The 22,322-nt window shown below is 39.1% G+C and overlaps 1 long non-coding RNA gene across 2 annotated transcripts in view; it reads left to right on the top strand.

Moving 5' to 3' along the window:
* The window catches only part of LOC136748674 (uncharacterized), a 119,721-nt gene that overhangs the window by 74,839 nt on the left and 22,560 nt on the right, over positions 1-22,322 (top strand). For both annotated transcript variants that reach the window (XR_010816606.1, XR_010816605.1), the window contains exon 2: positions 1,066-1,177. This is a non-coding gene — a long non-coding RNA (uncharacterized LOC136748674). The remainder of the gene's footprint in view (positions 1-1,065; positions 1,178-22,322) is intronic.

Here is a 22,322-nt window from a genome sequence, read left to right as displayed (position 1 = left end):
TACACCCACATTGCTGTGTGTGCAGAAGTGCCTCCTCTTCGCAGTCCTGGATCAAATTGTACTCCATTTCTATGTAGCAATGCATTGTATTTATTTTATTACTAATTCAGTGAGTCAGCCGACTGTTTTTTATTTTTATTTTATTTTTTTAAACTGTTTGGGAAATTTGAAAGCTCACCTTTGCAAAGGGAAGCAGCGCCTTTTTAATCCCAGTGTTTCGGCAATCGGTAGTGTAGCTGCAAGACGTTAGAAATGAAAATGAGAAACCCTCCTATGAATCACATCACTACAACATTTTTTTTTTCCATTTTTCTTTTGGTGAGCCTTTTTCTCTGGCATGGCTATTCAACAGGGCTCTCGGTGCATGTAAGCCTGTTAGTGACATTACTGTGCAGTTGACGGTTGAGTCCACCGACTAATGTTACATAACAGTGTTAAGGTTAGAGACTTTAATTTTTTTATTATAACCCCATGTAAAAGATGTAGCCCTGATCTGCAGCCCTGACCTTAACTTAAACATGTCATCGCCATTACAACTTAGAAGGAAGTGCATGGGATATCCAGGTGTTTATCCTGTGCTACAGATGCATCAGTTGGTTTAGGCAGTTGCAGCCATTGTCGTTAAGTGACCTGACTCTCTTCTCCTCATACTGTGAGTCCACAGCGCAAACAGCAGAGCCAGACCATCGTAGGGAGGTCTAATGCAACTCTCCATCTCTTTCGCAGAATGAATTGCTTTTAAGAAGATGTATGCAGGAATAAAGTCCCTCAGTTTCTGCAAGGTCTACATTTAAGTCGTCATGGACTTGACACTTTTTTTTTTTTTGAGTGAGCTCAGAAGCAAAGTTAAGACTTGGGGAAAGAAAGAACATAGACTGAAGCTTAGGGAAATCAAAGTGCTGTTCGAAAACAGGAGCGCAAACAATCGGTGCTTTAACACAAGGTCAGCGCACAGATTAAGATATTGAAAGTGGAGAAAAGTTTTCCCAGGGAGCTCTTTGCTCAGTAAAAAACAAAACAAACAAAAAAAAAACAGATCAAATAAATGTCTTTCTTCTCTTTCAGTGGAGTAGAACCTCCTTCAAGCGAAGTCAACAACCTTTACGTGAGAATTTTAAAACCCTGATCATCATCCTGGTTAGATTGCCTCTTCATTGAAAACCTCACTTCGAAACAGGTAAGCGGATGGTTCAGTACTGAGATGGCAATCTGAGTGGCATGCTTGCTGTGCAGATTTGATGCACCACTACTGCGATACCCACAGCATTATCCTCTAATTGAGAGAGATTGCATTTTAATCATGAGTGAAACCGTATTTAATAAATTTGCACATTGATACAGTCTTCAGAAAAAAAAAAAAAGCTTAATTAAATGAAAGGGGCTTTATTTCATTTCCATGATCATCAAAAGCCAGGTGCAAAGAGCAAACGTTTCAATGCTAGATCCTGACAACCATCTGCGCTACATCTTAAGGGAACCATTACAGTATATAACATGAATCAATTACCACAAAATGGATTGTTCAATTAGGTAATGGCTGTTGCTTTTAAAACAGAATAGGACCATGCATGCACCAGCAGCGTCTATTAGAAAAATGACATCAGGTTTAGTTAACTTCAATTCGCTGAGTTCACAAAAGAAAAACAATAGACAATAGAACAATACCATCACTCAATTGAGTTGTGGCATCTGATTTCTGGATGTCTTTTTCAGGCAGGCCATGTAAAAAGCAAAGTGTGGAAAATGTTCCACTGTACCTTGAAACGCATTCACTTTTATGCGTATTTGATCGTGGGGAGGCCATCGAAGCCTTGGTGACTCAGGGCAGGTTGGGAATCGTGTCCCTGTGCCCTCCGCTCCTGCTGGCCGTCCTCTGTGCAGGCAGTGAGTGGGCTGTCTCTGCCTTAATCCCACTCTTGTTTTTTTCCCACCTCCTGCTTCTGTCTCTAGCTACAGGCTGAATAGCATGGACATGCTGTGGTTACACGAGTTGATGATTCAGTCATTGTTTGTTTACATCGCCGCTAATGGATCATGCACACGATGTATAATGTGTTCATTAATTCCATGACCCGATGACTCATGCATTGGTGAGAACAGTAGGATAGTTATTTATTTATTAGCTCTGCCAGTTTATTACGGAGATGCAGTTATGGCCTCTTCCGCCAACTTACTCAAGCCAGTTCTCGGGGGCTCCTCCTGTGAAAGCTTCCGTTACAATTGGTCTTGGAGATCATTTGTTTGAATGTGGGCTATCCCGGGAACTGACTGATCGGAAGCCCCCGTAGACACAAGCACGCTGTTATCGTTAACGATCTCCTGTTATCGTCATGCAAGTGTAGCAAGACTGTGGCTGATGCTGATAGCAGGAGCTGCTGCGATGCATGTAATTCTCTTTCCTCTGGTGTCATTGAATGTACCTTAATAAAAGACAGCCGGAGTTGTTACTGGGGGGGAATCAACTGATCTTATCACCCAGGATCTTAAGCACTAAACTGACTACAATATTCTTCTGCTGGTGTGCAAATCATTACATGAACTGATATCCAACCAAGCTGCCCTCTGTGCTCCAGACACCTGTGCATTCCCAGAGCAGGGTTTCAAACATCTTCCCCAAGCACCTTTTGCTGCTCTGCCCTGAAGGTCTGTCATGCCCTCCCAGAGGAAATCTGACATGCAGATTCAATCTCCTCCTTCAGCCCATTACGGAAATCATCTTTTCTTGATAGGAATTTAGATTTGCTTAGCTTTTGTGGATATACTCTGCTGTGTGTACAAGGCCAGTGTTTTAGAGGGTGTGTGTGTCTGTGTTAAGGATGGGGGATATAGCGGTACAGTTCCAAATATCGTTTCACCCCCTCAAGCCTCATGGTCTGACCCATTTGACCTGGATAGGGAGATCTCAGAATTACAAAATGGTACCATATTGTCATTTGTAAAACATTGTTTTCAATTTTAATTAAAACATACTCATATTTCATATAAAACTGCTGTGGGAGTTTTCTTGGATTAGAAACAACAGATACTGAGCTAAGCACCTTGATTTGTAAAGTATGATTGAAAGCCGTTGCAGGAAAATGAGGCGACATGTCCAATTTGCATATACTGTGATATCGCCTGTTACATCTAATCCTTGATCCACCTTGATATATTTTGTGGGGTTTCCAGACCTGATCCCCAGTGTGTTTGGGGACTGACAAGAAGCTTGGGATGTCAGCTGCCCAGTCTGGCTCAGGGTTGTTAATGAAGTGGACCAGAGGCCTCCGTACACCCAGGGCCCTGTCACTGTTTTTTCCGCCTCAACCTTTTCCAAGGGAGCTGTGATTTGTGAGATTTCTGTAAAAATTCATAAGTTGCGGGGGCAGAACTCCCAGTTATTGCGCTCCGAGAGCCAGCTGAATGGGAGGAGTGAAGGCGAAACCTGTGACACTTGAATGTCAATACACACGTCCTCCCTTTCACTGAGAAGGAGATGCACGGCTTCTTAAATGGCCAGGCCTGTATCTTCAAAAAAAAAAAAAAAAAAAACTCATCAAACCCTAATTTCTTAAGCAGGGGGAGAGGATGGTATGTAAGTGACAGTGGAGGCTTGCTACTGAAGTATGATTTCCTTTCCAAATACTTGCCTTTCATGGTCTTGCTTCGTTCAACCAATTTACAATAAATAGTTTGTCTTTTTGCGGTTAGACCTGTTGAACTGCACTGTCTGGCATCACAACATTTGCAGTGCCAGCAGTCTGACTCCTCTCAGAGCGGCAGAAGCAACTTTCTGTACTGAACTCGGTCTCTACATTGCAGCATTGAGTCCTCCTTTTGCTACGATGCCAAATCCTACTGTATTTTGCATCTCTGCATACCTTTCCCCATTTTATTTTTTGAGGATTCTGTCTTGTATGTCCCTCTTCAATGCATGCTTGCAGTGCTATGTTGTGCTTTGCAGTTCCAGCTGGGATTGGAAGTCACCTTGGACAAAGACACCAGTAAAGCGAAATAATAATGACGATGATAATAATACTGCAACATCTTCTGTCATTTCTGAACCAGTTTCCAACCTGCTGCTTGCCTGCATGGCTCGAATGAGAGACTGCACTGATTGCGGATTTCAGCCTAGTTTACCGTGCATAAGGGAGTTTACAGGCATATAGGCATGTGGTTAAGGGACCACCTGAATGTCACTTCTAGAGAAGAGAAGTGACGCTTCCGTCTCATTTAAGAGTGGCTCGATAACTTTTTAGATAGCAGTCAATTACAGTTCAGCTCTCAGTAGAAATGAGAGTGCTTCTCATTTAAGCAAGAGGCAGAGAGAGACATTTGCACACATTAGGATCACAGTAGGGGATTTTGGCACTGTTTAACAATCCTTTCTTTGTGTCTTCTTCCAAACAAGTCTCGCATTTTAGATCAATTATTTATTTTTTCAACATGAAGCCAATTTTGAATATGAGATATAAATTCAGTTTTTATTTTTTTCTGTGTTTTGTTTCAGCTGAGTTTGGAGATAAGGCTTTTCCATCAAATATATTTCAGAATTGGTCTTCCTAGTAGAAAAGTGTGTATGAGTATATAAGCCTGTGTAGTAGTTTTAATTTTTTTTTTTTTTTTTTCTCTTTGAAGGTAAAGGCACTTGGTTTCTATCTCGGGTTGTGCTAATGTATTCCATTCAGTTCAAACTCATATTGAAATGAATATAATTCCCTATCTACAAGTGTCTGTGTATATATACTTTCTTAAACATTTCAGTTCCTTTAAATGCATTTTTATAGTTAAGTGCTTTTCTCTTTCGCTAATGATGAGTTTCTGTAGTTAATGCTTCATGGAACCCCTCTTCTTTAGTGCTCCCACCTCCAATAAAAGCTTTCTCGGGCAGAGTGACTCTCTGAGCACCCGCTAATGGGAAATACAAGTGATAGTTACAAATTCCAGACTATAGCGCGGACAGGGTTCAATTTACAGGACTTGAGAAGGTGTTATTGCAACAGATTGCCCCGGCGAACAGCACTCTTTTATGCATGAAGATTCCTTAGTGACGGAAACGGAACTGAGGATGGGGTGGAGCACAGCAACAAGGTTACAGACAATTAGACTGTAGGAAAAGCTCGAAATTAAGCAAAAAAAGCTTACGATCTAAGCAGGAAAATTGCTGTCTATTTGAAAAACAATGAAAGGAGATGCATTTTTCTCATTTTTTATTCCACCTAAATCAATATTCTTTCTGATTGATACTAGTTCCTTGACTGGATTCTCTTGAGTATTAATCTGTTGATTGGATTTGGTTGTGCCTCCTTTATTATGCTTAGAGCAAGCAGTTAAACACTAATTTCTGTGGGCTTTCAAGTGTCCAACAGAAAATGAGAATATAGAAGAGGCTGAATTTGTCATTTGTAATCAGCCATTTCTAACATCATTAATGTACAATGGCAAAGTGATAGGAAAGGCTTACCCCAAGTTGCTAATATTAGATCTGAAATGTGTAATATAATAATATATCTTTTTCAATAATTCTTGCATAATGAAACACTTTTTTTTCTGTGAATTGAATTGTCAGTGATTTCGTGAGAAACCTTTGTATGCATTTTTTTCTTGCATAGTAACAGCAATATTGTAACTCTAGTGAATTGTTCACTGATCTCTGTTCACTGTGCGTTAGGTCAGATAATTTTAAAATATCAAGCGCCACTCTCCTCCATTGAAGCACCAACATACAGCAGGAAACATGATGCCTACCACCAGTTACACACAGCAACTTCCAATATAATCCTCTTGAAGAGAGGATCTCTTAATTGTTTTCTTTTTTTATATTATCAGGGTTTAAAGGTATTAGAGGGAAAGATGTGTAATATTGACCTGTGGGGTGGAAAGCGGATGTCATATAATTGTGGTAGTTATTACATGCTTGTAACATTGCTCTCCACTTCCAGTGACCTATGGAATGAAGCAATCTAAAGATATTGCTTTCAGAGTTGTTGCAGACTAGATGGAGCTTGTAGGACCAGATGTGAGGAAAATATATATGACAGATTGTGAATTTCCAATCCTTGACTTTGAATAGTCTTGTATCAGAGGTCGTGGGATGTAAGATTGCTGGAAAAGAGCAATATTGATGGATATTGCTCCTTCTTGAATCATTTGAGTCTTTTTGTTTGTGTAAGTTGTCTTCATCAGAATTAAATGGCTTTCTTTGTCCCTTTTTAATTCCATTTACTACTGTTCTTGGTTGCATTTCATGTTTTCATCATGGTTTTGAGAACTGAGAACGTTAATCAAGTCTGAGCATGTGGGTACATTTTGTGTAGTACACTGGGGTTTGCAAAGCAATACAACGCAGCCTGGGCTTCTCCAACACTCAATCTCCTCCAGAAACCCTTTTGATAAGAATGTGATAAAGCTCACACCTGCTGCTTTTTAACACGCACGGGTTTGAGGCATCGCAGTTGCTTTGACAAAACATTCACATTTTCACTCATCAGTTCATTCTTTTGGTTCAGGCTCCCCCTGACACGAGTTAATTTCGTTATCAGTCTGGACAGCATATCTGTATAATGATAACTCTTAAATAGTGGTTTATTTTCTCATCTAAATGAAGCGGTGTCTGCAATGTATTGAGTCACATTAAACACATAATGATGACCGTTCTCAACCCATTGTGGGGATACACTTTACGGCAGCTGGATAACACATTCTTAGTGAGCACAGAGATATATTGGTTATTGAGCAGTTGAAATGAAGTGTAGCTTTAAGCCTTTGTGTTACAGGAGGCCTGACATTTCGGGATCCATATTAGCATAGGCCAAAGTTCTGGATGGGCGAGCCATCGAGGAAAGCTGGTTTGCGCTTTCAAACAGCATTGAGGTGTTCTGTATAACACACTTTTTTTATGTGCTAAAAGTGCTACATAAAGTGCTACACGATCAGCTTCTTTGGAGCAACCTTATCTGCGTGGAATAGGGGGCTTGTTTTTGGAGGGCATGACACCTTTCAGACTTATTGGCAGTTCAGGTCAGTTCTGACAGCTCTTCCTCCATCTCTCTCCCTCTCTCCAGCACACACACCCTCACTCCTCTCTGGCTGGTGGTGTATAATCTGAGCACGGAGCTGCTTCCTTATCTTCAAACAGAGAGTCAAATAAAGTTATCTAGCGCAGCCAGCTGTTTCCATGGTAGCCTCCAAAGTAAAGAGCCTGACCCTCCACTTCTCAACTCTCAGACCGCCCTCCCCACCACCTCTTTTCAGTTGTCGATCCAACTGACATGATTGGCAGCCGCAGCCTGGGTCCAGGATGGAGAACTAATTGAGAATAATGAATATGCCTTGAGGACTGTCAGTTAAGTTAAGATGTACAAATACTGCTAAGCGATTGGAGCTGTGGTAGCTGAATAACAATAGGGGAAGGGAGGTAGAGCACGATGCGGCTTTAATTGAGAATTGGATGAAAGAAGCACGGACTAAGTTGCCGGGCTACTCTCTCATGTCACCCTTCTTGATGTCGGGCTCTGAGAGATCACAAGAGCAGAGGAGGATATGATTTGGCGACTCCCCCCCGCCCCTGTTATCTTGTTCTTCTGCAGTTGTAAACTAGGATTGAAAGCGCATTTATTTCCATTTGGATATAAAGCAATCTTTCATAGCTAGTCTCTGATCAAGGGTTCATGGTGTGTCTCTTAAAGAAAATGTTATCTGAACAGATTTACCGCCCCATCCTTCAAATGCATTAATGCAGTATGTTTGAATATTAATCATTGCAGTAAAGGAACGATTCCACTAGGGCTGCATGTGTCAATATGGAGCCAATTTCAAGCAATGTCTATCCAGAAGTAAAATGCCATTCATGTATTTCCAAGCATATACAGACGGGTGACAAATTAATGGAAAAAAACCTGAATACATGAGTGGAGGAACATAACGAATGCAGATGCCTCTAAACAGGTGTACTGCACGATACAAAAAAGCAATTAACATCCTATCATGCTCTATGGCATGTATAAAAATGCTGAGCAGGCCCAGTTGACCTCGATTTTGGATCAAGATGGCAAGATGAAAGGATCTAAGTGACTTTGAAAGAGGGGTCATTATTGGGGCACGGATGGCTTCAGTCACAAAGACGCTCAACTGGCTCGTGTTCTGGACAAGTGTGCGAGTGCATGTGTGGGACACCAAGAGAACAAGACAGGCCTGACAGCTTGACCCCTAAAGTGAGGGGGTCCGGAGGCTCTGTTATACGGGGCATTTTTCTGGCATGGTTTGGGTCCACTTGTCCCCTTAGAGGGAAGGCTCACTGCAAATCATTACAAAGTTTTCTGAGTCATCACCTTTATCCTATGGTGACACATTTCTATCCTGATGGGAGTGGTCTCTTTCAGGATGACAATGCCCCCATCCACAGGGCACGAGGGCTCCTATGGGAGATTGTGGACTGACGTGTTAGGCAGCGCTCTCCACCACCATCATCAAAACACCAAATGAGGGAATATCTTGAAGCTGTTCTGGCGGCTCGTGGTGCCCAACACCTTACTGAGACACTTTATGTTGGTTTTTCCTTGATAATTTGTCACCCGTCTGTATATATCCACAGATCGGCAGCACATGCTACACCAGCAGGTATGGGGGGGTGTTAATAAACCTTTACAGGTTTTACCAACTGCGGGCTCTGGCACCAATAATACCAATATATACACTGGCGGTCACAGTAATCTTGCTCAAATACAGCTAAGAGAGAAAAAATCAGTGCCCACTATTTAATCGTGTGAAAATAATAATTATTACGATTAATAACAATCAGCCTTTTGCACCTGAGGAAGAGGTAGTGTCTGAAAGCACATCGCTCAGGCCTGAAAACTCTCATCTATAGATTGGAATGCTGGTATTGTTTGATATTTAATTGCTAGGGGTGGCAAGCAATTTGAAGGGTCCCTTGGAAATGTAGCCAGGTGGCATCCTTTTGAATAGTGGCAGGGCTGAATTACACTCCACCATTTATATTCTCATATTTACAGCCAATAGGTTTGCCCCGGTGTCAAACCGCTTGTAATGTTGAAGGATTTAGCTTGAGAAAGTGAGTGCTTAAACAGAGCTCAAAATCCACTGTTCACTCCCCCTGAGATTGATGTGTACTTACTTTGGATTGTTGCTCTCCGATTTAACTTATAATTCTCCCTTTGTTGTCTGCTTAATGCAATCAGATTAGTTTTGCCGAAGCCGCTTCTCGTCTGAAGCAAACAATGCTGCTCTAATTGTCAATCAGTAACATTATCCTGATATATACCAGATCCCTTCCTGCTAAGCGGATTCTGTAAGAAAAGCCCAACGTGTAATTGACAGCAAATTACATGGCATAATTACTTTACAACAGGTGTGCCAAGTTCTAATTACAATACTTGTCATTGTTGTTGAACTTCGGCACACCTGCTTAATTTTAATTGCTACAAATAAAATGGTTACAATTGCAATAAATCCAGATCTGTTATGGGCTCAAAAATCACTTCAATGACAGGAGGGAATACAATCAACTAAAGCAGGCCTGACAAATTCAATATTTAATTCACAGAGTTTTATATAAGATATCTGTATGTATTGGTATATTGCACAGCACCACAATATATATTTATTTATATTGTAGCGTCTTGAATTGACCGTTTGCATAAGCACTGTACCTCTATTTATAAAAGCCTAATCATAAGTCATCAATCAGTCGTTCTAAGAGTTAAAATATCAGAGATAATAAACTGACTGATTTCAAGTTATTGCTTATGTATTGTAAAATGGATTTAGAGGGAAGCGGTTCATCGCAGTACTGATACCAGCCCTTGTCACCTTTTAATTCAATCAAAAACATTTTGTTATAATCAAATGCTTGAGGTATTCAATTTTTGAGATAAAGAATTTGGAAGTGTTTTGGGGTGGGGGAATAAAATGTCAATCAGCCATGGAAGTTCAATAGATGTCTAACTGATGTATAAACCTTAAATCTCAATTATTATTAGAAAAAAAAAAAAAAGATTGATTTTCAGTGTAGTGCACATACTGTAGTGTATATTTATACATATCAATTAATCTTAATTTAATTCTTAATTGTGGTTTATGATGATGGTGTAGAACACTGTAGTGTAGTGTCCAAGTCAAGAGTGATTCTCCTCTGTCACACCAGTTTCCATTCTCCACGCCAACACTACTTCTAAAATCACGCTTTCAAAACCGACTGCCAGAAACACATGCTGGGGAACAAGCACCATGGTGAAATATGGTGCACCATAGAAATATGGTTACACTAATATACTGCCCCTGGTGATGGTCACAGTAGTCACTGTGTGTTGGAAACGGCATTGTTAGAAAACAGCTGTTACACCCTCTTGTAAATCCTTATCACACTTCTTCTGTACGGTAAATACACATGTAATGCTATTGATAGGTCACCAGTGCAGAGTCATGCTTAGGGCTTTGGACTAAGTGGAGGGTCGTGGGTTCAATTCCAGGTGGGGGACACTGCTGTTGTGCCCTTGAGCAACGTGCTTAGATTGCTCATTTAAAAAAAAAAAAAACGTATGGGTAATTGCATGTAAAAATCTGATGTAGTGTAAGTTGCCCTGGATAAAGTCATCTGCTAAGAAATATGATAATTATTAAGTGAGAACAATAATAGAATATATACCAAGGATATTTAATAACCAAAAAAAAAATAAGAACCATAACTGATGCGGACTGATTCTTTGACTCTTGCAGGAATGCAGGTCCACTAATGTGTTGTTGCAGTATATCCCTGGCTGCCTCCAGCTTTCCCCTACATGACTTTGACAGAAACCCAGCCACTGAACTGTAGGGTGCTACTAATGTAGCCATTAGATAACTGAACACTGGCTGGCTTGTTCCAGCTGACGCGGTGTAGGAAAACAGTTTTTAGTGGTTAATTGAAAGAACAGGGACGGCTGCAGCTCTGACAGAAAATGACATCAATAATGGGAACAGATTTTAATACATTTGAAAAAGTGTGTGTGTTGGGGGCTGAATACTGGCTATTGAAATGCACTGTGCTCGTCTCTCTTGGTCTAAGCTTTAAACTTGTTTCAGCAGTGGCTTACCCTTTGGGAACTGCCCAAAGTAGGGAAACGTTGTTTACCTTCCAGAAGCCTAGATGGTTAATTTTAATGTCCCTCAACATATTGTGTGCATCTAGTTCAGTAGTATAGCAATGTGTTTGACTGGTGTCTTCATCAATGGGGCTCTGTTTGCCCTATGTGGTGTCTCCTGTAGTTAACAAGGCTTATTGCAAACAATCAGGATGCTTCGACTACCTTGGCATATTTTCACAAGGGGGAAAAAAACGCATAATCCGTCAATAAATTATGTATGATTGTGTTCCTGTCACTTCTAATATACAGTCAAAATTTAAACAGGGTTGCCAACTGTAACACAAGCCATGTTTTTATTGTTTACAGGAGGATAAATGCTTATGTGAATCAGAAGTGAAGGTTGTTTTCAGTTTGTGCATAGTTTTCAAATGCAGTTTGAGTTTTGTAATGTTATTGTATGTAATTGTCTTTCTCATTTTACTTTAAAGTGTTACATTCCTAAAATCACGTTTTTATGAATCTTTGTGTCGCTGTAGTGTATAAGAAGGATCTATACCATTCTTCCAGGTCGATTCTAGTATATATGCAACTTTTAACTTGACAATTGCAATTTAAAACTTGACAACTAATGATGGATGTCAGACTCTGGCATGTATGTGTTTTGGGATGTGTCATGTCATAACTTCCTGCAAGGTGGAAAAACTACAAAAAAAGGTCTCCCCTGTCCATGACTTCCCTGCGGCATCTTGAGTCATTATTATCAAGTCAACCAAGATTAGCATTTAACGGTACTCCCTTCAAGTAAGTATAGTTTTCATAGACAACATAAGGTGTTGCTGTTTCCACAACTGCAGGAAGAACTGTGAATATGAAAGTTATTATTTTCCCCTTTACCTCAACAGGAGATTCATCTGCAGTCGAGATGGTTTGTGCAAGTAAACGATCTTGCTTTCAAAAAAGGGGAAAAGAATCAGCAGTGTGCAGCAATCCCCTTGATCACAGTGCGTTCCTTACTATACATCACTGTAATCATACCACTCGCCTGCACCACTTTGTATGAATAGGCTAATGCACAGTAATGTATGATACTGTGTTCGCAAGGTAAATGGTAACTTTTATTCCAGTACATTCTGCACAGAGTAATTTGTTTGGTCTTGTGTAATAACAAGGGTCGTTTAAAATAAATACCGTCACGAAACTCTAGCCCGAGGTGACCGAGATACAAATCACTGTAGTTACCTAAACAGAACAAAAGCACACAAATAAAATCACAAAAAGTACAAATGTATTTCTTTATATGTTAACAGAATTGGTTTGTATGTTACTCTCAATTTAAAAAAAATCTGCTAAGTGTACATGGCGTATATGAAAACAACATAAAATATAAACCTGAAAACCAGCTAGGAAAGCAAAAATTGCTGTTAAAACATTTTTGGAGACCCCAATCAGCACCTAAGGAGCTCTCTCTAATACACATCCAGACTAACAAAGCTAAAGCTGTGAAATAGTATTTTTGATTCTCTAAGAAAATGTAATCTGCGTGTCTCACCAGCTTTAGAGAGTGGTCTCCGGTGCTGAGGGGGGTCTCCAAAAATGTATTTACGCTCTACTAAAAAAATTGATATTGCTTTCCTGCTTCGCTTTTTCACTTCACAGTTTTTTTTTCTCTGCTTATTATAATGTGGAAATTGAGTGTAAAATATAAACAAACACATTGTTGGTTACCATGCAGGTTTCCCTTTAAGGCAACTGGAAAATAAACAGGGCAATATGAAACAAAATTGTACACTGAATATGTTATTTGAATGCTTTACTTTTGATATTAGTGTTGGATGTGTGATACTCTTGTAAATACACTGCACTAATGTAACATTAAGAAAAGGTGTCTTAGATCCTCTCTCATGTCTTTATTTTATCTTGCATTTGTTCTCTGTCAGATTGTGATGCACAACATGGTTCAGTGTTGATAATAGTTTGTGGGCATGTACATTCATTTTTCCCTTTTTTATGGCTGTGTTATTTGGTTTCTATCCCTTTCTTCCCATTTTGCTTGCTATATTCTAGTTATATGTCATGTTAAGTTTACATCTGTTTATGTTTGTTTGTGTAGTTGGTTTATTTGCAAGAAAAGTAATTTCCATCTAATTAGCAGGCTAATTCAGTACTTCCCATAGACAATGTGAACCTCCCTCTATCTTTTTTGGTTTCTTTTCTAGGGGGGAAGACGATGATTTTTGTTGGCATCTCTCTCTCTCTCTCTCTCTCTCTCTCTCTCTGTTACAGCTATGTGAATTGCAGATTAGGGACCAGTTTGGCAAACATTTCTCCAGCCCTGTGTCCCCCCCCAGATTTCTCACCCTCTCCTTCTGTACCCATCTACCGATTCCCTCATCACCCCCCCGTCTCTCCATCATTTCCTTCCTCCACTTGCCTTTCACCCTCTCTCTTCCTTCTCTCAGTGTGAGTTAATACGAATCCGCAGCCGGTTGTAAGTTATTAATGGAAAAGAGGCTTTTGTCTTTGGCAGTGTATGAAATCCGTCGGTCTGTGTGTGCAGTCTGGGGTTGTGTTTTTGAAGTAGCGGCTGAGCAGATTATAGCACGCCGCCGCCACTGAGCCGGGCTAACCCTCTCCTGATGAGGTCGCTCCTGGTGCTGTGCTTTCCGCCATCTTCAGCACAAATCCGTCGGCTAGTCTGGGATGAGGTCCTTGTCATTTTAGCACAGCTTAATCTGCTATTTATATGCTGAAGTGATGAAAAGAGAGAGAAACGGGTGGGGAAAGTTCTGCAGAGTGCCAGTTGGTGCAAGGTTTCTCTCTTTACTAGCGGGTGGGACAGATTTGCAGTATGAATGGTGTCAGAAGAGACTTTTGGTCCTCTCAAGAATGTCCGTGTACCACAGCAAATCTGGCCTTCTGTGAATGAATTTGAATGACATCCTTTATTTCGTCTGCACTATCTAGACACAGTATTTATCAGTCACCTTCCTGGCAGCAGAAGCAAAGAAACAAAAAATATGTTACAGTAGAAACCACAACCCTGGCCATAATACATCTCTGAGATGGACGAGAAGGTTACTTCATGGTGCATGTTTTGGAGGACATGTGGATTCTGTCTACATACATGTGCACAGAAGGGTTGTGAAGATTTGCTTTTCAATCGGGATGGATTAGGCAGTGTGAAGTGGAAGTCTGTGCCATGCATTGATGCTCGGTTCTAAGCAACAGCCACCCTTTTCATTCTCATCTTCGTTTTGAGCTGAAGCGTCTTAACTATTCATTCTTAAATGAGTCTGCATTTTTAAAGCTAGGCTGCTACATGCTTGTGTGCAACAGTAAGACGTTCAATGGTACATTCCTGGAAGTCCTGTGCCAATGAGTCACAGCATACTTGCATTGCTCACTGATGAACGAAGAGGCGGCGCTGTTCGGTGTAAGATCGCAGGTCCATCTTGGGCTAAGAAGTACGTTGAGATCCTGAAGAAACAAAGTAAAGTGGAATATTTTAATATGGCAGGCAAGTAAAGTCACTCATTCCTTTAAAGGGTATCATTTAGGATTACGTATTTTTCTCACGTGCAGTTGCAAAACATTATTATTATTATTTATTTTTTTGCATAGCAGTAAATGGGAGAGGTAGTGATGGGTGACAGGCAGGCAATTATGACAAACTTCATGCTGGCTTTCCATTAAAACCACATGTCAGCTCTTGTTTGTAAAACCTAACTTTCCAGTCACTCAGCCCATTCTGTCAGTTCTCTGGTGGCTGATTCTCTATTCAGAGTGAGAACACCTTATCACTGGTGTCCAACCCATCTCAAGACTAGTACATGTAATGTAGTACAACTTGTGCCCACTATACGTCCTGGTCTGAAGAATGGGCCAAAAAAAATTAAGACATTAACCATATTTCTCATAAGAATACATGCAATGTGTGGGTTTGCATTCCCAAGTTATGTAATTACTTATTCATTAAACATAGTCCACTTAAAGTCCGCAGGGCCATTTCCATGAGCCCTTGCGCCCCGCTGATGGTGTTTTGCAAGCTCTGGCAGTAAGCTGCACCTGTAGAATGCACTACAATATGTTTAACTGGACGTCATACCTACTGTACTATACTATATAATAATAATACATAAAAAAGCCAGATTGAAAGAATCTGACATCTATTCCATCTAATTGAAAAACAGGTGTGGTTTAAATGCTAAGATTGAGGTTTTGTCAGTGCAACATCATATTATGTTGTTCCAAACCTTGAGATATAAGAAATGCTGTACTCATGTATCTGACTTATGCAGGCCATGTATTTGGTGAGCCCTTATTATGAACAACTGGGGATCACCTATGTTAAAGGCTTAGGTGAGAAAGTGCCATGCATGAATCAAGGCCAGATGGTGTGGCAAAACAGGATTAGCAAGCGGACTCTTAATGGGAATTTTGACACTTTTCACTGCAGAACTGCCTCAGACAGTCTCAATACTCTTTGTAATTATAAATATTGGGTTAGGAGTGGAACACATGGCACTGGAGTTCAGCGCCAAGTCTATTTAAAAATCTGAGTCCAGATTGGCGAGCTAGAATATAAGCAAGTATTTGCAAATTATAAATGTACCCCCAACCTATAGAAAAAAAGGAAACAATAAAGAATGAATAGTGCATTTTGTTTGGTGCATTAACTCTGGTTGTGCATTTAAATGTCTCTCTGATGTCTACATCACTAGCTGGTGTAGATTTCTGTTGAGGGGAGATAAATAGAGGGGAAAGATAAGCTACATCTGAATAAGGTACATATTAATTGTAATCAAACAGGTCAGAAGCTCTTCTCTGTTTCAGCTCAGAATTGCATGTATTGTACAAGAACTCAAACAGTGCCAGAAATACAAATTAAAACCCCAGCTGAACTGTGATTAACTTTGTGCAGGTCAACAGGGAACATGTTTTTTTAGTGTGTTGGAAAAACGCCTCACAGCAGACGTCCACCAGTTATTAATAGCCGTGCCTAAACGTTGAAACACTCACAGCTGTACATTAAAAGCTCTGTTAAATGAATAACTAACCAAAAGAAGAAAGAAAATAAGTATGTAAAATAACAAGAAACCTTTAAGAATTTTGAGGGCTAATAAATTGTTATATCCACACTGTTAGACTCTGTGTTGTTGGTGCAGGAAAGTAGATTGAAGCACATCCTCAGATGTTTAATTCTCCAGAAAACAGCTAGTTAATTTTTAAAACATGTTCATGAGACTGGCACATCTATTTAAACTTTCTAATACAGGTCCACTCTTGTTTATCCGCCACATTTCGTTTTCTGCAAATGTGTCGGATTAACAAATTTGGCGGATTAATGAGAGTACATGTCTTATGCACGCATGTAATTTGTTAAGAGGGGGAGATAAACAAATTAGGTAGCTGGCGAATTGCCGGGTTTAATGAGTAGTTTTAAAATGGGAATAAATTTATTCTTGGTGATTTTTGGCGGAATTGCGAATTTGGAGGATTAACGAGTGACGGATAAATGAGTAATAAAATGACCTAAATGTACAGGCTGAAAGTACCATACAGGAGCAGTTGCTGGGCATGAATATACATTTTCTCAAAACTATAATCATTTAGCAGGCAATGGAGTTGGGTATGTGTGTGTGTGTTTGTGTGTCTGTACGTGCATGCATCTGTGTGTGTGTGTGTGCGTGTGTATATATCCTACTCCTTGAATTCCACCCTGGCTGTTTTTCATAATTTTCCTTGGAAATGCCTCCACCATTTGGCCAGGTGTCATTGACTGAGCACACTGTGACAGGCCTATATCAGAACTCCACCTCAGTAATTTGCAGCTACGTTTTGGAGTCTGATTTTGCACATGCTGCTTGAAAACAGGCAGTCTGGCACATTTTTTTATGAAATTTGTTGACGTGTCTCTGTAGACAGGTGAGAAATCTTTATGCAGTTTATGGCTACCGACACATACTGTAGCAGCCCAGCAGTTTCAATACTTCTTATAAAATAGTGATTATTCCAGGGACTATATATCCAATATATATGCAACACTAATGTGGCATTTGACTGCAAGCTGTCAGGATGCCATAATTGCTATTGGTGGAAAAGGATATCAGTAAAATTATTTTAAATGTGTGTGCATTATATATATATATATATATATATATATATATATATATATATATATATATATATATACCATTTCATTAAACCTTATTAAAAAAATAAAAATGCTGTGGTCATTTTTTGTGCTGAAGAACAGGCAGAGGATGAACTTTGGAACTGGCTGATTTGTCATGTTAAGAAAACTACAGCTCAGTGCTTGTATTAAAGCAACAGGACACTATATATATGATTTACGGTTATGTATTGGACTCAGCGCCAGAACATATTGTATCAGTATCTATTTTTGCGCCTGTTTTTCAGAGTAACCTTTCTTCACTCTGTTTCCAATGAATGAACAGATCAAGAAAGAAAAGCTGCCATATACTGTTCCCTGTTTGTTTTGGTTTCAAAAGACTGCAGGTTTCATTAAGTCAGTTAAGAGTTCACAGTCCAAGTACCACCAATATGTTCGAAAATAATAAGCCACCTGGAGTAAAATGTGTTTTGTCAAATATGAATTAAAACCATGTTGCTGTCCTGTTATTTTAAAGTACTACAAAGGCTATTAAGTTTTGTTGTTTTTGGAAGTGCATTTGTGTTCAGGGTGCTGTATCGATCGTGTTGGAAAACAATTCCTCATAACAGGTAGAGATCAGGTAGTGTTTCTCCCCTCACTGAATATGAATGACTCTGAGATTCTGTTCTTCAATGCTCACCGAGGAAAACATACCTCATTAAATAGAGCTTATTCCTGGGCCAAATGTGCTATCCATCCACCATCTGTTTTCTTTTCTCTCAGTTAAAAGATAGCAAAACTGAAAAGGTCTAGCAAGCAGTTATTGGGACAAATATTACCTTAGCTATAATAAAGATAAGAGGTTAAAGGATAACCACAGAGAACTGCTGTCCTAGTTTAGATTAAAAGAAGGACAAGGTAGAGACTTATTCAATAGACAAAATAATAGTAGGTAAGTTTTTCTACGTCTGCACCTATAGAATATAATCTATATATCTCCTAACAAATCCAATTGACCTGCCTGGTTATTTGCTTAAACCTCCTTGGCTTCTGCAGTTGTTAGAATCAACACAGATTTCAAATACTCATTTTTGAAATGTTGTCATGGATCATTTCAGTGCTCCCCACAAAAAAAAAAAAAAAAAAAACGTGAAAGTGGGACTTCTCTGATTGATTTCATCCGCAGTATAACCTGTGAGTGTTGTGTGCTAATATTTGATAAAATTCATCAAAGCCTGTTTTTGGACCTCAGACAACACCAGGGAACAGCTTTATTAGATATTCCAGTTTTTGTTTCACAAGGGCCACACTGCATTCATTCCCTATTGAAATGCTACCCAGAAAAAGCCTGATGCATTTATAATGCCATTTAACAAGATCTGTAATTAAGGCCAGCTGGGAATATAATGCAGCCTTAATGTCTTTCTTTTACTGTATACAATAACAATGGAATAATAAAGGAAGAGTGAGGCTTTGAATCCATGTTTTTAGTGGTATAATTGTTAAAAGAGTTATGTTGTCAGGAATGCCGTATTTCTATTTTGTTTAGTTGTATTTTAACATCAAATGCAATGAAACAAAGCCAGTTTAGGTTTTAGGTATTTGTATCTTTTTTCAGTGCAGATTGTGTGTAGAAAAACAGAATCCAATTCGGTTATACACTTGGTAGTTCTACATGTTCAATGCCTGTGGTGTAGTCAATTTTACAAGCTCTCCTGTTTTCCCAAATTCAATGAATTTATTTGTAACGCATCTGAAACTTGGCATCACAGTAAAACAACAAGTATATTGAAGAGATCTATCCACACTCTTCCAGTCTTCAAAGAGCATGGATACTTTCATAAAACAGATTTTATGATTAGGTTTTAATGTCTGGGAGCTTCAGGGTTGGTTCTGGTTATGATGGAATTCCTTCACTCTTTCGTCTCCGGCTTTACTAGCTTGTGGGCAGGCATAAACAATGTGTGATTGCCCCCCTGCTTTTTATGAATATGCCTCTAAACTCACAATAAGATTGCCATTTTCACCTGAGCCCACACCCTGCTTCCACCCACCATCTCTGGGCAGCTTTTAAAAGAGTAGCAGACATTAAAGGACAGCCTGGAAATAAATGAATCAGGACATTAAACGCGAGAAATATAGAAGCAGCCTCCATGCATTTGCTGTATTTCTCAGGGTGTAGCCGAATGCTAATGAGACTTTGATGTATGGAGTGAAATGTATTTAGATTTGTCTTAAACTCGCTTGGTTGAGGGAAGGATGGCTTGGTCAGGGAGTTGGTTGCAAAAGTGATGTTTAAGGAGGCTGGAGGCATGCGAAGCAATGCATGCTACACATAGCTTTCATATTATACTGCTTTCATCAAGTTTTTAAATGATGACATTAGAAGGTACATAAGGACAAATGTTGTTTTTTTGTTGTTGATGATGATGTACAATGATTGTGATGTGTTTTTGTTTATTATAGGAATCATATATGTATTTATTAGATTAGAGTCAGTGCTTGCAGATTATAAATAATTTATCAAAATAATGGTTGAGAATTTGATGACTTTTGATGACATTGTCAGATGCTACAAAAGTCTTGTCTGGTGAATAATCTAGATTGTCAAATTGCATTCTTCATGGACCCAATTGAAAAGTTATCCGAGGAAGTTTTGCTCTGCCGGAACCGATACATTTGCGATAATGTAGCACATGCACACATTTCAAAAAAGGTGTAAAGCAAGACTGCAGCATCCTTCCCCACTGTTATGGTAGAGCCTATTTCTGAGCATTTTATTGCTCAGATAGGCAGAGTTCTCACACTTCAGCCACTGTTCCCTTTCTCATTATTGACAACACTGAAAAAATTGAAATTGCACACCACAAACTGAAATTTCTATTTTGTATTGAAAATTTAAAAAACATGAATGTTTATCCAAAATTCTAATTTTTCAGTTTTCTAAAAACCATTTTTCAAATTGTTCAATTTTTCAGAATTTTCAGAAAATTGAATTGATAGCTTTACGCGGACCATAGAGTCCTATATATGTATAATGTACTATATTAGGTATTTGGCTTGGAACCAAAAAGATTAAAAAACAAATCAATACTACACAAACAGAGAAAATGAAAATGGGTCTTCCTTCAACTGCACTATGCGTAGTGTGTGTATAATGTAGTAAACCTATCTATAGATTATTACAATTATTAAAAATCATTATATTTCTGCCTAGATGAATACTGATGTCCAAATGCTCTACATGATACATGAACCACATGGATCATCTATTGACTGATCAGCATTTCTCATGTGATAGGAAGACAGCCAACAGGACAAATCTGTGTACACAGAGAGTCATAGCAGCCTGGAATCCACTCCCTAGACTCCAAGGAATAATGTAAAGAACTTGATGTTTTTTTTGTTTGGAGGAGTTGGGAGTTGGGAACCAATGTAAAATGGTCCTAGTGGCTTTCTGTTGTTTATAACCTTTCTTATGTTCTTATGCTGAACTACTCTTCAATAATTCACCATTGGATTTCAATTTATAGGTTATTATGATAGATAATCTACAGTTCATGAAAACATTTTAACTCTCAAATGAATAAATGAGGCCTATTACCTTCTTGATTGAAGTTATCTTGTACATTGCCACAGTCCACGCTATTAGCATATACATATTGCATTGGAGTACAAACATTGAAGAACCAGGCTTCCAGTAAATATTCCCACCTTTGAAAATATCTGACTTGGGTCCGACCGTCTTAGAATACTTCCCACAGCTGTCGGCTTGAAAGCAGTCTTTGATATTTCACAAGGAGCTGCTTCTCTGGTAAGGAATAGTCTATGCTGTGTAGATCTTAGATGGTTTGGGCTATTTATCTAAGGTTTTATCTGTAATGTTGGTCTCACTGGGGGTTGTAGTTTTGCCTTGGCTACATATCCTTTACCGAAATCACTTCAGCTTGCACTTCCCAGGAGTCTTGTTATAAATGGGTTGGGGCTGTCAAAATATTCATTAGGCTTGGAGACTGCGAGGAATTCGTAGATCTCAAATGAATCTGTGCTGTGGATATTGCTGGCATGAATGCTGGCACTTGGAGTTCAACAGCCAACCAGTTATTGATTTCTGACTAGAAATTGTTCTCTGTGTTGGAGCGAGTTTTTCTAAAGGGCTGTCTTCTGAAGTTGACTGAATTGTGCTGCACTAGTCCAAAACCTTAAGAAAGCAGATTCACTCTCTAGGTAAGGGAAAACAGAGAATTGTATTTTACTGCGAGCTGCGCCTGTCTTGGAAACTGGCCATTCAATCCCTGAATTCTCCGGCACAGCATTTATACAGCAGGTTTAGAATGTAGTTCAGACAAGAGGATATAAAGCAATCAGAAATGCACTACTAATCATAATAGATCGTTTGAAAAAATAAATATTTTATTTGTGTATCCTTTATAATACTGCATTGTATGAAGGCATTACAGAGAATGACAGGTGAACTTCTCTTCTCATATTAAACACATATTCACAGGTTTTGTATCATTTATGGAAGGGGGAAGAATGATCCCTAGTTTGTCACTACATTTCACTCTTTTATGTACATCCCCCCCAATATAGCTGTGAGGGTCTTTTGATAATCTGCTATGCTAATACCCTTGCAACACATGCGGTTTATGGTGGAATTGAGTAATTTTAAACTCCTGCAGTCTTGATGGTTTAGCATTTGAAATTAAGGGTAATTGATGATAATTTTAACTTATAAATATGGGCGTTTATTTTTGGCACTAATTTGGCAGTTTAGAAGGAAATAAAGTCAGTGTGTTATCTCAGGATTTGTTTAGGGGTGGGGGTGGGGGCTGGGCAGTAAACTAGTTTTAAAAATACTCATCAATCATCCATGGTACTCAACTGACCACAAGCATGATACGATATTAATTGTATGACTGCAAACACTTGGATTTAATGTGTGCTTGGTTCCTTTTGTGTTTATGACGATAAATGTTTGAAAATGTAGTACAGCACCCCACTGCCTTCCTCATTTGAACTCTTTGCTCATATTAGTTACAATCACTGGAAATTGCAAATTCTTGATACTGATCCTATGTACATTATCCATTGTCTAATAATACATCAATGTCCCATTAACAATTCACTTAAAATGGGATGTTGAA

Source organism: Amia ocellicauda, chromosome 4, assembly GCF_036373705.1.
Source record: "Amia ocellicauda isolate fAmiCal2 chromosome 4, fAmiCal2.hap1, whole genome shotgun sequence".
NCBI lineage: Eukaryota > Metazoa > Chordata > Actinopteri > Amiiformes > Amiidae > Amia > Amia ocellicauda.
The sequence above is the reverse complement of the archived record's forward strand: the minus strand, read 5'-3'. Positions and strand labels throughout refer to the sequence as shown.